The following is a 10,983-nucleotide window of genomic DNA, read 5'->3' on the forward strand; positions in this document are numbered from 1 at the left end:
CATGGCAGCGGCGGGCGGATCGGACGTTGTCCGGCTCCGTCCGGACACGTCCGGCGGCGACGGTGGATGGATCTAGGGTTTCGGAGAGGGGATCCGCGAATTTAGAGGAGGGGGTCTTTATATAGGCATAGAGGGAGCTAGGAGAGTCCAAATGAGGTGCGGTTTGCGGCCACGCGATCGTGATCGAACGCTCTAGATGATGGAGAGGGTTTTTGTGGGTTTTGGGCCAACTTGGAGGGGTGTTGGGCTGCAACACACACGAGGCCTTTTCGGTCCCTCGGTTAACCGTTGGAGTATCAAACGAAGTCCAAAAGGTACGAAACTTGACAGGCGTTCTACCGGTAGTAAACCAAGGCCGCTTGGCAAGTCTCGGTCCAATCCGGAAATGTTTAATCCCCACACACGAAAGAAAGGTAGAAATGACCACCGGAGGAGAACGAAGCACCGGAATGCAAAACGGACAATGGGGAAAATGTTCGGATGCATGAGATGAACACGTATGCAAATGCAATGCACATGATGACATGATATGAGAAGCATGACAACGAGAACAACACACGGAGACAAAGACCCGAACCCGAGAAAATAAAATAACTTAACGTCGGAAACGGCAAGAGGTGGAGTACAAATTGGGTAAATCATATACGGGGTGTTACATTGCTGCTGTTGTGTTGTTGTTGTTGTTGTTGTTGTTGTTGTTGTTGTTGAGAACCAACCAAAGAGAGATGGGGATTTATTATACTATCACTAGCAGCACAATTATGGAATCTTATACACAATGCCAAATTTCCATCAAGAGTGAGGTTACATTTTATAGGAACACCATATGTGGAATGGTGGGGACTTTCATTGTGCTCTTCAAAGTTTGATGGCTGGAATAGTTGGAGCAGGTATTTACTTGGATATGCAATATTACTGCAGGTGGTATGGTAACAAAACAAACTTGATGATAAATGTGGAAAAACTATTCGAAACAGGTCAATCTCTTATATCAAGGGGCAAAATTAAGCTTATCTTAGATATGTGCTTATGCATTTTGAGTGGTTTAAGAAAAGTGCAAGCGAAAAGCTTGCAGAAGTACATGAGATCAGCGAACTAACAATTAACAAAATGGAACACCAGAATGCCTACGGATATGCATTTTACTTGAAGTACATGAGGATGGTACAAACACATTAACATGGGAAAAGGGTAGTACACACACATTAATATGAGGATACACTTCAATATGTGTAGCCAACACAAATTAAAATGTAAAATACACTTGGACAATGTTATCGCACACAGAAACAAGGGAAGACGTGCTCTATCTTGTCAAGCCCATACTAATATGGGGAGTAGACACGCATACTATCTTGTAAGTACACGTACCAACATGGAAATTATACACTAACACACGAGGTGCCTACATTGATAACAAACACCGCTTTAAAAAAGCTAGGGTCTAAATGTGAGCATCTAAGCAATTCTATAGTCAGGAGCGTTAGTTCAAAGTTGATTACTTAATAAGAACAAAAATACATTGTAATGATGGGTAGCATAGTAAAATCAATATACACCAATTTTGACAACACAACCTATGAATACTAGTAAAGGAGATGAAACTTATGTTTGTAAATCTCCAGCTAGGTAGGACTTAAGGGATAAGAAGCTTTCGAAAACATGAATCACAAAGAACTAGGTGGGCAAATACATTGTTTTAATTCACAGGCCTATATACAACCACACACTACTAGGAAATACCTTATAGGTAGATTTCTTGTTCCCGTCGGTCGAGTTTCAGCCTCATACAAGGCAACAAAAATTTCTGATGACATCCTTTATGTGCTAATCAATTAGATCAGATGCAATAATTAGTATTCAAGCAATGAGTAGATAACAAAATGGTGTAAAACCACACTACACCGTATACGACACGGGACAAGTATTACAAAACAAATCAAGAATCATGTTACCAGAATCTAAGAAAATGACATAGGGGATCATAATTAAAGTTTGAACCACTTACATGCCGAAAAGTTAATGCATTTTTTGGCTCATGAGCTTTGCACCAGCCATCCCTATTCTGGCTTCGCATGTGTTATTCCTATCTGAGTTGCCTACAATCATTACAACTGAACATTAAGAACACTTGAAACTCATCGTATACAACACCATTATTACCGAGCTGGTTAGGAGTTATGCTACCAGAGTCTAAGCAAATAGAATAGATCAACACAATTAAAGTTTGCACAACTTACATGCTGCAAAGATATTGCCTTTTCTGGCTCAATTGCTTTGTGCCTGCCATCTCCGATTTCGAACATCAGATGTGTTATTCTGATATGGAAATGCTATGCAGTCAACATAACCGAAGATTCAACACACTTGGCACTCATCGTATACGACACCATTACTACTGAGCTGATAAAGATTTACGCTACCAATGGAATGACAGAGGTGAGCGTATTCAGAGTTCATAGTACTTAGATGGTGCACATGCATTTTCTATTTATATACATGTATATGATTAGTTTATATCCTATATTGTATTTTTGTTGTCTTATTCACAATATGTATGTATATATATTTATACAACTTCTCTTCACAAGTCCTAAACTCTAGACACTAATTTAATCCTTACATTTGCTTTCTTGCTACTCCCTCCTACTCCTATTATCGACCGATCCCTTTTACTTTGTGTCATCAAGTGGTGTTTTTTAACAAAATCCTATCCTAATTCATAAAAAGAAGATAAATCATTTACCTGGTCCAGGACTCATATTTAAGTGCAGCAAATCCACATTAATGTGTATTTCATTAGTTTATATCATAAATTTTATTTTTGATTTCTTATTCATAATATTGATGTACATATATTTATATAACTTTTCTTCACAAATCCCAAAATCTAGCCACCAAATTAATCCTTGCATCCACTTTCTTCGTACTCCCTCCTACTCCTATTGTCGACTGCTCCTTTTTCCTCTGTGTAATCGAGTGGTGGTTTTTAAGTAAATCCTATCCTAACTCATAAAAATATCACAAATCATTTACCTGGTCTAGGACTCATATTTCAATGCACAAAATCTACATTAATAATCTTCCATTGTTTTCATATTATCTGACATATATAGGGATTGCTTTCAGATTTATCTAGTACTATAGTGGCATCACTAAGGAAACTAATACCTTATTCGCTTGTCATGATGATTATCTAGTCTCCTCTATTCTGCATTTGTAGATGACCCATTTTTTGTTGTTATATAAAAGCTAAAATTCTCCTAGAAATCAACAATTGAGATGCCTTGCACTTGAAAATATCTTGGCAGAACCAACCAAAGAGAGATTGGGATTTATTACATTACCGCGAGGACACAATTATGACATCTTATACACAATGACAAATTTCCATCATGAATACTGTCTTGAGTGGTTTAATTTATATTAAGTGGCAAAATTAAGCTTATCTTAGAAACATGCTTATGCATTTTGAGTGGTTTAAGGAAAGTGCAAGCGAAAAACTTACAGATGTACATGAGAGCAGCGGACTAATAATTAGAAAATGGAACACCATAATGCCTATAGATATACATTTTACTTGAAGTACATGAGGATGGTACAAACACATTAACATGGGAAAAGGGTAGTACACACACACACATTAATATGAGGATAAACTTCAATATGTTTTGCCAACACAAATTAAAGTGTAAAATACACTTGGACATTGTTATCATACACATAAACATGGGAATACACACTCTATTTTGTCAAGCACAGACTAATATGGGGAGTAGACACACATACTATCTTGTAAGTACACATACCAACATGGAAATTATACACTAACACATGAGGCACCCACACTGATAACAAACACCGCTTTTTAAACAAGCAAGGGTCTAAATGTGAGCATTTAAATAATTCTACAGTCAGGAGTGTAGTTCAAAGCTGATTACTTAATAAGAACAAAATTACATTATAATGATGAGTAGCATAGTAAAATCAATCTACGCCAATTTCCACAACACAACCCATGAATACTAGTAAAGGAGATCAAACTTATGTTTGTAAAACTCCAGCTAGGTAGGAATTAAGGGATAAGAAGCTTTCCAAGACATGAATCACAAAGAACTAGGTGGGATAATGCATTTTTTATTTCACAGGTCCCTAGACACCCATACACTACTAGGAAATACCTTATAGTTAGATTTCTAGTTTTTCATTGGTTGAGTTTTATCCTCATACAAGGCAACAAAACAACATGATGAGATCCATAATATCTGAATCCATCATATGAGATGCAATAAGTTAGTATTCAAGTAATGAGGAAATAACAAAATGGTGTGAAACCACACTTCTCTGTATATGACACGGGACCATTATTGTAGAACAGGTCAAGAATTACGTTACCAGAATCTAATGGAATGACACATGTAAGTATAATTAAAGTTTGTACCACATACATGCCGAAATGTTAATGCCTTTTCCGGCTCACGAGCTTTGCTCCAGCCATCCCTGTTCTGGTTTTGCACATGTTATTCCAATTTGAAATGCCCTGCAATCAGTACAACTGAAGATTAAGCACACTTAAAACTAATCGTACACGACACCATTATTGCCGAGCAGATCAGGAGTTACACTACCATAGTCTAACTAAATAGCAAAAAACAACATAATTCAAGTTTGCACCACTTATGGGCTGCAAAGTTATTCCCTTTTCCGGCTCAGACGGTTTGTGTCCGCCATCTCCGGTTTTGAACTTCGCTTGTGTTATTCTAGTACATAAAATGCCCTGCAATCAACCTAACTGAAGATTCAGCACACTTGGCACTCATCGTATACGACACCATTACTGCTGAGCTGATCAAGATTTACGCTACCAATGGAGTGGCATAGGTGAGTGTAATTAAAGTTTATAGCACATACATGGTGCACGTGCATTTTCTATGTATATACATGTATATGATTACTTTATATCCTATATTGTATTTCCAATGTCCTGTTAACAATATATATGTATATATATATTTTTAACTTTTCTTCACAAATTCTAAACTCTAGACACCAATTTAATCCTTACATCCGCTTTCTTGCTACGCCCTCCTACTCCTATTGTCGACCGCTCTCTTTTCCTTTGTGTCGTCAAGTGGAGCTTTTTAACCAAATCCTATCCTAACTCATAAAAGGAAGATAGTTCATTTACATACTCCAGGACTCATGTTTTTAGTGCAGCAAATCCACATTAATACTCTTCCATTGTTTCATATTATCTGACATAGGATTGGTTGAACATTTAACATGCGAAATGGGTAGTACACACACAAACACATTAAAGTGAGAAATACACTTGGACATTTCTATCACACCCATTAACATGGGAAGACATGCTCTATCTTGTCAAGCACACACTAATATGGGGAGTAGACACACATGCTATCTTGTATGTACACATACCAACATGGAAATTATACACTAACACATGGGGTACCCACACTAATAACAACCACCGCCTTTAAACCAAACAAGGGTCTAAAAGTGAACATTTTAATAATTCTATAGTTAGGAGTGTTAGTTCAAATCCGATTACTTAATAAGAACTAAAACACAGAATAATGACGAGTAGCATAGTAAAATCAATCTACACCATTTTCTACAACACAACCAGGAGTACTAGTAAAGGAGATGAAACTAATCTTTGTAAAACTCCAGCTAGGTAGGACATAAGTTATATCTTACATGCCACTATTCATGATGTGGATAAAGATAAAATTTGGGCCCTTCTAGTGGTATATGGGGCGGCTGATGACAAGCTTAAAGATGGATTCCTAGCAGAAATGGATTCCTTCTGCTCACATCTTTCTGTTCCTTGCATTATAGGTGGTGACTTCAACATTTTGAGAGATTACGAGGACAAAAATGAAAAGACAGTGCATAATCAGTATGTGGAAAAGTTTAACACTCTCATCAATGCAGTTAATCTTAGAGAAATTCACCTAAATGGTGGTAAATACACCTGGTCTAATCAACAAAACCATCCTACTCTGGAGAATCTGATAGGGTTCTCATGAGTTATGAATGGGAAGACCTCTTTCCTTTCGTCTCGGTCCGTAAACTTGTGAGAGACAAATCTGATCACAATCATTTGCTTCTCTCCTTGAATGCAGCCAAACCTGAACCTCCAAAAAATGAGAATTTTGATTTGAACTTAGTTGACTAACCAATGATATGTTTTCCCCCTGGCCAATAAAGTTTGCGAACAACCTATTATGTCCGATGATCCTATAGACATCTTAATATTAAGCTTAAGAGATTTAAAAAGTACTTCAAAGGTTGGGGATCTAATAATTTTGGTCATATGAGGAAGCGCAAACATGATATCCACACATACCTCGAGGTGATTGAGAGGCTAGAGGAGGATGGACCTATCAAGCAGATCTTTGGTGTCATAGGGCATCCCTTCTAGCCGAACTCAACGAAATACTCGTTAATGAAGAACTATTCTAGCTACAGCAATCGAGTGAATGATGGCTATTGAAAGGGGATCAAAACACTATGTACTATCATCGTATTGCGAATGGTAGGAAGCGCAAGAACAAAATTCACTCCTTTATTGATAGTGATGTTAATATTGAGTGTGTACTAAAAATCTCCTTAATCATGCGACGTCTTTCTATAAGGAGTTGTTTGGCCCGGCCCCTGGTAACCTTTTTCATCTTTCCCTAGAGACTTGGGAAATCGTGAAAAGCTTAGTGATGAAGACAACAAGTTCCTTACTCGCCCTTTCTCATAGGAGGAAGTTAAGACGACCCTATTTGGTATGGATAGTAATAGGGCTCCCGGGCCCGACAACATTCCTACTGAGTTTTGCAAAAGCTATTGGGAGTTTGTGAAAGTAAATATTATGTGTCTCTTTGATGCTTTCCATGCGGGAACGCTGGATGTATCTCGATTGAATTATGGCATGGTCACCTTAAATCCTAAACTTTCGAGGGCTAAGAAAATCCAGCAATTCCGCCCTATGTGTCTCTTCCACTGCCGTTACAAATTGATCACAAAAGCCCTAGACAACCATGTAGCAGTGTATGTTGATAAACTCTTTAGTCGGCACCAGAATGCGTTTATCAAAGGTAGAAGCATTATGGATGGGATTCTAACTCTTCATGAAGTCCTTCACCACACTCATGTTACAAAGAAAACTGGGGTGGTTTAGAAACTTGATTTTGAGAAAGCAGATGACAAGATCAGTTGGTAGTTTTTGCTTTGAGTGCCACATAATGAAGGGCTTTAATAGCACCTGATGTGATTGGATTGCTAAAATCATTTATAATGGTACTATTAGAATTAAGCTAAATAACAAGATGGGGCCCTACTTCAAGAGTCCTAAGGGGGTCCGACAGGGGATCCTTTATCCCCTTTCTTGTTTAACCTGGCCGTTGAGAGTCTTTTGAAAATAATCTTCAATGCCTAGAAATAAAAATTGCTTACGGGGCTTGCCCCGGACTTGATTGAAGGAGGTGTGTCCGTCTTGCATTATGCAGATGATACGGTGATCTGTTTTGAGCACGACCCCTCGGCTGCGATCAACCTTAAGCTCCTGCTGTAACTTTTTGAGCTCATGTCTGGCCTAAAGATCAATTATCTTAAAAGTGAGATCCTTTGCATTGGGGGTGATAACAATATCTTTGAATTTTATGTTGATATTTTCTACTGTCAAATTGGTCAGTTTCTCTACACTTCGATGCCTTGGTTGGATTTTTGTGGATGGGAAATTTGGGAAGTGTTGCTAATCCTGGATAGGGAATGCTACCTCCACTGGAGGAAGACTCTCCCTCCTGAATTCCTCCCTGTATAGCATTGTATATTACTATATGGCTATGTTCCTCCTTCCTAAAACTTTCATTGGAAAATTGGAAATGATGGGTAGCATAGTAAAATCAATATACACCAATTTCGACAACACAACCGATGAATACTAGTAAAGGAGATGAAACTTATGTTTGTAAATCTCTAGCTAGGTAGGACTTAAGGGATAAGAAGCTTTCCAAAACATGAATCACAAAGAACTAGGTGGGCAAATACATTGTTTTAGTTCACAGGCCTCTATACAACCACACACTACTAGGAAATACCTTATAGGTAGATTTCTTGTTCCCGTCGGTCGAGTTTCACCCTCATACAAGGCAAAAAAAAATTCTGATGAGATCCTTTATGTGTTAATCAATTTGATCAGATGCAATAATTAGTATTCAAGCAATGAGTAAATAACAAAATGGTGTAAAACCACACTTCACCATATACGACATGGGACAAGTATTGCAAAACAGATCAAGAATCATGTTACTAGAATCTAACAGAACGACATAGGGGATCATAATTAAAGTTTGAACCACTTACATGCCGAAAAGTTAATTCATTTTTCGGCTCACGAGCTTTGCACCAGCCATCCCTATTCTGGCTTCGCACGTGTTATTCCTATCTGAGTTGCCTACGATCATTACAACTGAACATTAAGAACACTTGAAACTCATCGTATACAACACCATTATTACCGAGCTCGTTAGGAGTTATGCTACCAGAGTCTAAGAAAATAGAATAGATCAACATAATTAAAGTTTGCACAACTTACAGGCTGCAAAGATATTGCCTTTTCTGGCTCACTCGCTTTGCGCCATCCATCTCCGGCTTCGAACTTCAGACGTGTTATTCTGATACGGAAATGCCATGCAGTCAACATAACTGAAGATTCAACACACTTGTTACTCATTGTATACAACACCATTACTGCTGAGCTGATAAAGATTTACGCTACCAATGTAATGACAGAGGTGAGCTAATCAAAGTTCATAGTACTTAGATGGTGCACATGCATTTTCTATTTATATACATGTATATGATTAGTTTATATCCTATATTGTATTTTTGTTGTCTTATTCACAATATATATATATATACATATATATATATATGTATATATATATATATATATATATTTATATAACTTCTCTTCACAAATCCTAAACTCTAGACACTAATTTAATCCTTACATTTTCTTTCTTGCAACTCCCTCCTACTCCTATTTTTGACTGCTCCCTTTTACTTTGTGTCATCAAGTGGTGTTTTTTAACCAAATCCTATCCTAACTCATAAAAAGAAGATAAATCATTTACCTGGTCCAGGACTCATATTTAAGTGGAGCAAAACCACATTAATATGTATTTCATTAGTTTATATCGTAAATTTTATTTTTGATTTCTTATTCACAATATTGATGTATATATATTTATATAACTTTTCTTCAAAAATCCCAAAATCTAGCCACCAAATTAACCCTTACATCCACTTTCTTCCTACTCCCTCCTACTCCTATTGTCGACCGTTCCTTTTTCCTTTGTGTAATCGAGCGGTGGTTTTTAAGTAAATCCTATCCTAACTCATAAAAAGAAGACAAAGCATTTACCTGGTCTACGACTAATATTTCAATGCACAAAATCTACACTAATAATCTTCCATTGTTTTCATATTATCTGAAATAGAGATTGCTCTAAGATTTATCTAGTACTATAGTGGCATCACATAAGGAAACTAATAACTTATTCACTTGACATGATGATTATCTAGTCTCCTCTATTCTGCATTTGAGGATGACCCATTTTTTGTTGTTATATAAAATCTAAAAACTCCTGGAACTCAACAATTGAGATGCCTTGCATTTGAAAATATCTTGGCAGAACCAACCAAGGAGAGATTGGGATTTATTACATTACCGCTAGAACACAATTATGACATCTTATACACAATGCCAAATTTCCATCATGAATACGGTTTTGTTATCCTCATTGTGGTTGTTAATGTTTATTTAAAGGTTATAACTACATCAAGTGTGAGGCTACTTTGTATAACAACACTATATGTGGAATGGTGGGGACTTTCACTGTGCTCTTCAATGTTTGATGGCTGGAATAGTTGGAGGAGGTATCTCCTTGCATATGCAATATTACTGTAGGTGGTGCGATAAAAAACAAACTTGAAGATAAAGGTGGAAATACTCTTGGAAACATGTCAATATTTTATATTAAGGGGCAAAATTAAGCTTATCTTAGAAACATGCTTATGCATTTTGAGTGGTTTAAGAAAAGTGCAAGCGAAAAACTTACAGATGTACATGAGAGCAGCGGACTAATAATTAGAAAATGGAACACCAGAATGCCTATAGATATACATTTTACTTGAAGTACATGAGGATGGTACAAACACATTAACATGGGAAAAGGGTAGTACAAATACACACATTAATATGACGATACACTTCAATATGTTTTGCCAACACAAATTAAAGTGTAAAATACACTTGGACATTGTTATCATACACATAAACATGGGAAGACACACTCTATCTTGGCAAGCACACACTAATTGTGACGCCCGGATAATTAAGCTACAGTGATCCCCCGCTAATGATGCCACGTCACATCGGTTACTGTTGATAAACCCTAGATAATTCAAAACCAAAACAAATTCAAAATTTAATTACAGGAAAACAATAAAAGTTTTCAAACATTAAAATAAAAATGTTTGGTTTGTACTAAATATTACATAGATAATTATGGTGTAGAAGATACAGTTTTATAAAATGCAAAAATGTTTTAAATTGAATTAAAATAGAAAAGAAAGAAATAATAAAAGAAAACAGAAAACAAACAAACAAACAAACAAAGAAAAGGGGGAAAAGAACCCCCCCGGCCAGCCGACCCAACTGGCCGGCCCATTTGGCCACCGGCCCAACTGGGCAAAGGCCCAGCCGGCCACTCTCTTCCCTTATTCCCCCCCCCTCACCGTTGAGACCCCGAAACCCTAACCGCACAACCCCTCCTCCAAAAATATCTCCTCTCCCCCTCCTCCCTCCCGATCTGGTTCGGGATCCAGAGGAGGCCACCGCCGCCTGGAACCGCACGATGTCGCCGGACCTCCCTCACCGGACGCCGCCACCTCACCGTCCTC

The sequence above is a fragment of the Triticum dicoccoides genome, chromosome 7A (genome assembly GCF_002162155.2).
Source record: "Triticum dicoccoides isolate Atlit2015 ecotype Zavitan chromosome 7A, WEW_v2.0, whole genome shotgun sequence".
NCBI classification, from domain to species: Eukaryota; Viridiplantae; Streptophyta; class Magnoliopsida; order Poales; family Poaceae; genus Triticum; species Triticum dicoccoides.